Source organism: Chiloscyllium plagiosum, unplaced genomic scaffold (assembly GCF_037043375.1).
Source record: "Chiloscyllium plagiosum isolate Xiang-an unplaced genomic scaffold, Cpla_swu_hap1 HiC_scaffold_37, whole genome shotgun sequence".
Taxonomy (NCBI): Eukaryota; Metazoa; Chordata; class Chondrichthyes; order Orectolobiformes; family Hemiscylliidae; genus Chiloscyllium; species Chiloscyllium plagiosum.
The window spans coordinates 63,361,025-63,367,252 of NW_028270175.1; the positions used below are offsets into that span (position 1 = coordinate 63,361,025).

The following is a 6,228-nucleotide window of genomic DNA, read 5'->3' on the forward strand; positions in this document are numbered from 1 at the left end:
CACTGGAGCATATTTATTTAATTTAAAACGCGCACCCTTGCTGCATATGCATCTTATAGAACGTCAATCAGATTATCAAACTATTTAAAGTTCATAATGTACTGAGAGTTTGCATGGAAAGACTTTGCACAAGAGTTCACGAGCGGCGGTGACATTAACTCACATGAGGCACTCGAATATACATTAAAAAAGAAAAAAAATACAAAAGAAGTAAAAGTGTAAGCGATCTAGTAATATGAAAGAAGATTTCATAAACTTTATTTTTGACATATAACCAAGGTAAGGAAAGTTTAGAGTAGACATAGGACCATTGGAAAATGACACGAGAAGAGTAGTATTATGAACAAGAAACGCTGAAGGACCTGAATCAGTAATTTTTTTCAGCCTTCATGGTGGAAAGGTAGCATACCAGAAAGTAACGAGAGTCAGGGGACAGCGATGAGTGCAGCGAACATCACTAAGATGAAGGTGTTCTGGAAACTGAATGTTCTGAACGCAGATAAAACACCTGGACCGAAATGATCCAATCCAAGGTTCTGATAGACATAGCTGCCGAGATATTCGAGGTACTATTGATGACCGTTTGGCAAACAATGAGTTCAGGAGGTACCAGTGTCCAGGAAAATGACTAGCGTCACATGCCTGTTCAGGAAGGAAGTGAGGCAGAAGATGGGAAATTGTTGATAGGTTAGCCTGGCGTCGTCCCCTGTAAGATTATAAAGTCAATTGTGAAAGGCGAGATTGCAGATTACTTGGAAATGTGTCGTAACATAGGGTTTGAGAGAGAATGGCTTTGTCAAGGGAAGATCATACCTGATTAATCTGTTGGAAAACTTTGACGTCATAGCAACCAAATTAGACAAAGGAGAGCCAGTGTTCACAAACTCTTTTTGAGACAATGGACCACACAGAAGTCTGTCAAATTAAAAATTAGCCAATGGTACAAGGAACTGGATTGGCTGAATGGCAGAAGGCAGAGACTATTGAAAAAGGATCTCATTTCAGAATGGCTATCAGTGAGCAGTGGAATTCCACAATGTCAGTGTCATAACTCCTACTTTGCAAATTGCATCTTGATGATCTGAACACAGCACCAAGAGTATTGCTGCTCTCTTTGCAGATTGCTCATTCATGCTTGGAATGACAGGAAAAGTTGGGGAAGCGGGGAGGCTGACATACACTTGGACAGGCTAGGATAATAGGTAAAGAATTGATGGATGCTAAACACTGTAGGAAAACATGGATTGTGCACTTTGCTAGAAAGGAAAGATGTTCGGACGATTTTGTCAACTGGGACAGGCTTTGAAAACGTGAAGTGGAAATGGACGTAAGAGTTCCACTTCACGATTATCTTATTTTAACATCCAAGTTCAGTTCTGTGTTACGGAGGCAAACGCTATTTTGACATTCATTTCTCAAAGGGCTCGGTTACAAGAACAGGAATGCACTGCTCAGATTGCATAAGCATCTGGTCATGCAATATTTGGAAACATTTGAGCAGTTTTGCTCTCTATAATTTGGGAAGGATATGCTGTCTTTGGTGGGTGGATTCAGAGGGCAATTACAATATTGATCCCGGGAATGAAATGTTTGTCATGTGAGGAGTGGTTAAGTTTGTACATCCAGGAATTTAGCGGGATGAAGGGAAAGCTCGTTGAAATTTACAGAATTCTGAGAAGTCTCAAGAGGGTGGATTTGAAGAAAACATTTTCGCTCTTAGGAGGAACAGTGACCCATTGGCAGAATCTAGGCGTGAAGGGAAGAAACTTAAGAAATGACTGAACGACATTTACCTTTTGCTTCTGGTCAGTGAACATGTGGAACACATTTCCATAGTAAGCTGCACAGGCTCAGTGTGCCTAGGTTACAGACAAAAATGCGTCGAAATAGTTTGGGGATCAAACATTAAATGGACAAAGCAGGAGGACCAGATTGTGAAACATATCAGGAATATCTAATGGAGGAGCAGACTGAGTGGGCCCAATGAACTCATTCGCATCATGTATCTAATGGTCCACTACTCTATTTCTGAGCTGTACCCGTTCCAAACATTATCATGCGTTTGCCTCAGCATTGGTTCCTGGATTTGATAATTGCCTCTTCGGGGCCCTCACTATACAATGCTGTGGTGATCTCATTTTATTACCATTGAATAATCATCTTGCTTTACCAAGTTGTTTCCAACTGTTTAACTGTAAATCTAAACAATAAGGTAACGTTAGCAATCAAATAAATACACGACTTAATCTAACGTTTTAGATGCCGAATACATGAGGAACCTGGCTGAAATAATGAGAAGAGATTGTATTCGAAATACTAACCCCCGTCGTTATCTGCTATCAGCCACTTCGGTGGGCATACTCAGCGTGATTATGGGGAAAGAGAGCCACTGAAATAAATATAATAGAACCCTTCCCTTGTCAATGCTTCAAATGTAAAACAATATTTTTTTTCTGTTTGTTCATTGATCTAAAATTGAGAGCATGATGCAGTTTAATTGCTCCCCTGGAGACTGTCAGATAAAACAAATGAAAGTAACTTTGAATCTTTTACAAAATTAACCAGCTCAATTTGGAAAAGTGTGTTACTTTCGAACGGTCATGCATGGGCCAGGGAAAGGGCTCTTCTATGCCATTACCTATCCCATTTTTGCCGTTGTTGGAATCCCAGGTAAGAAATGAATTGGAATGAAAGTACTTCGTTATTTGGAAATCTTCACAAAAGTTTTTTTTTTCCCTTGCCCATTTTTCTAAGGTTCACCCCTCTGTAAATGTAAGGGATATAAACCAGGAACATACAGAGAGTATTGCCATTTTGCTTGTTGCATGTTTTGCTCCATTAAGGAGAGTTTTAGTGCCTTATTTGAACTTATATCATTGAGCAACACAAGATTATATTCAATGATTTATATAACACATTTCTGTTAATAGATTGTGCAAATATGAATTAATGAAGAGCATTGCCTGAACAGTAACCTGTTGTATTATTGAGAATTAAATTTAACTTTAAACCAAAATAGATTCCAGAAATTTAATGACATATGTGCTTGCAGTTTAGTCAGGTGGTAAAGTGCATTTTCCTGCACTGATCTTAATACATTGACGCTGATAAAGAAGATCAGCCATGAAGTTGTTGAAAGGTACGGTGGAATGGCTGAATCTATTGCCGTATAAATTTCTGCAGGTTACACATTGTGTTGGATGTAATGAAATCAACAGTTGTGTGCAGGGATTGAAATACAAGTCTGCAATCCTATCTCATTGAGTAGTTAATTACGTAAGCTGCAACGGATCAACTACTTTGAATAGTGTAACTAATTAATATTTGATACTTTTTGCAGAGGTGAAATAAAATAAAATGGAATTTGTTTCATTAAGGATTTTGGCTTTTCGTTTGCATTTGGCATTCATCTTGCAAAGTTGTTTTAGTTATTCATCAGTAAGCGATCTATTTACTGTCGAGTTGACGGATTTCTTTCACCTCTTGCTCATACATCTGAACATGGAGATGTATGCGCTTTAGTTTGCAGATACTGCAATATGAATGTTGTGGTATTTCAAAGGAAGTTTCGTAAAAAAATGTTTTACACAACGAGAAACTGAAGAAGATTAAGAAGATGGTGAACTTGAAAGGGTCCAGAAAATATTTACAAGGATGTTGTCAGGATTGGAGGATTTTAGCTATAGGGAGAGACTGAAGAATTTGGGGCTGTTTTCGCCAGGACGTCGGAGTCTGAGGGGTGACCTTATACAAGTTTGCAAAAGTATAAGAGACATGGATAGGATAAATAGACAAAATCTTTTCTCTGTGTTCGGGGAGTCCTGAAGTAGATGGCATAGGTTTAGGGTGAGAGGGGAAAGTTATTACAGACACCTAAGGGGAAACCTTTTTCACACAGAGGACGGTACATGAATGGAATGAGCTGTCAGAGGAAGTGGTGGAGGCTGGTACAATAGCAACACTTAAAAGGCATTTGGATGGGCAGATGAATACGAAGGGTTTGGAGTGATATGAGCCGGGTACCGGAAGGTTTTATGAGATTGGGTTGGGATATCTAGTCGGCATGGAAGGGATTGGACCGAAGGATCTGTTTCCATGCTGTGCATCTCTATGACTTTATGACTTTAAGTTTGGATATGAGGAGGAGGGAGAAAGTGCGCTTTGAAGAAGGGAATTCAATTTCGATAATTGAGGCATTAACGTCACATCTGGAATGTTAAACACCATAATTATACAAGAGGGTATAATTGGAGAAAAATTGACATCTCAGATAATAATGGGAAACTGAACGGTCACGAGTAGCAAAACGAAAGTGAACAATGAAATTATTTACTGAAGAGAAGAAATTGCCACCTGTGGTATTAATTTGTAAGTTAGCAGAGGCCTAATACCCAATGTTTAACATGCCAGTTGCGGATAATTCTGACTATTCTACTCACAGTTACCTATGAACTATGGTTAGCCCGCGTCTGAAGGTGCCACTGTCGTGGATCAGAAGGGTTTCAGCGTCAGATAGGGCGAGGCGGTATATGTTCCTTGCGATCCACTTGTAATGCCATTCATTATACTTGGTATTTCAACAAACTATTTAACTTTTTTGTCCATCACAGCCAACTTGGTGGCAATTGCAATTCTGTTCCGAGGGTGGTGCGGACTCTCCAGGTGCATCAACTACTATTTGCTGGCCATAGCGATGACAGATTTCCTTGTTATTGTCACCGGATGCATACTTAACCGAATGCATTTACTTTAGCTACAGTGTTCTATCTACCACCCCCATATGCAGACTGACTACAATTCTGGTCCGCTGCAGCCAGGATGGCTCCGTCTGGCTAACTGCAGCCTTCACCATCGACCGTTTTGCGTTTATTTGCTTGCAGAGCCTGAAGATCAGATACTGCACTGAGAAAACCGCGTTGGTCATCATAGGAATGATCTGCGTCCTATGTTGTGTTAAAAAATTGCCTTTGTATATCATCTACAGATCCTTCTACATCCTGGATGGGGTCGCCTGGTTCTGTGGTATATAGTCTATATTTAATACGTTACCAATCTGGCAGGCCTATGACTGGATGGATCAGATCTTAACTCCCTTTCTCCCATTTCTCCTCATCCTGCTACTCAATGTTCTGACCGTAAAACACATCATCATAGCCAGCAAACTCCGTAGGAAACTTGTCAGTGCTGAAAATGGTAGTGATCCAAAGATGGAAAACCGTAAAAGATCCATCGTCCTGCTCTTTGCCATTTCCCTCAGCTTCCTGCTGTTGTGGGCCACCGAAGTTGGACATTTCCTGTAATTGCGTATTAAAGGTGATGCATACTTCAACAACGAGAATTTCAAAGACTTAACCTACGTCCTGCAAGAGACAACGAACTTGTTTCAATTACTCAACTCCTGCAACAACGTATTCATCTATGCAGTATCCCAGGAAAAGTTCCGTGAGGAGTTCAAGAAGGTGTTGCTGTGTCCTTTTGCTGTGTTCATAAAACGCTGTGAAAAATAAAGTTTTCATAAAGCAAAGTGTTCGCCCACAATTTAATTACCGCATCATGGCCCACTCTCAATCTAATTCAGCAAGTGACGGATTGAAGTTGCAACAACTAAGAAATATATGGCACAAAGTTCGATGACCACACATTTGCACTGAAGCAATGTTAATGTATTATTGATAATTTATTCAGAAATGATTATAGCCTAACTCTAATTTGTGGGACAGAAAGTAAATATCCTACTGTCACTGACGCAAATCAGAACAGAAAGTGTTCGCTCAGTCGCTCTGGGTTTTAAACTGCCCCGAATTCAATACCACTCAGAGCAGTTTTCTGACGATATTTTTGAACTACCTTTCTACAGTCCTATTGTGAATATATCTCCTGCCACGTTTTTGTTTTGTTTCACATGACCAATATGCTTAAATACCTATCGAAAGTGTGCAGTCAGTATTCGTTAATTGAAATTCCTTCCTTCCTTCCTTCCTGCTTTCGTTCCTTCCATTCTTGCGTCTTCTTCCCTTTCCTCATCTCTTCCGTTTTCCTTTCTTCCAAATAATAAACTCCTGCTCAGTTTTCTAGCTGTTGTCAAATATTTACGTGTATGGATAAGACAAAACACTGAGGTTTTCCAGCGTACCTCAATCCTCCTGATTGCATTTATTCACTTTGCAGTTTTTAACTGAGTTCTAGTTCAGTTAGACAAAGCTAAGTCACAAGAAATGCCTGTAAACT

At 39.7% G+C, this 6,228-nt stretch overlaps 1 pseudogene; it reads left to right on the plus strand.

Annotated features, from left to right (window-relative positions):
- The first annotated feature begins 2,600 nt into the window (after nt 1-2,600).
- Nucleotides 2,601-5,507, plus strand: LOC148139828 (putative G protein-coupled receptor 139; annotated as a pseudogene).
- The last annotated feature ends 721 nt before the right edge of the window (nt 5,508-6,228 follow it).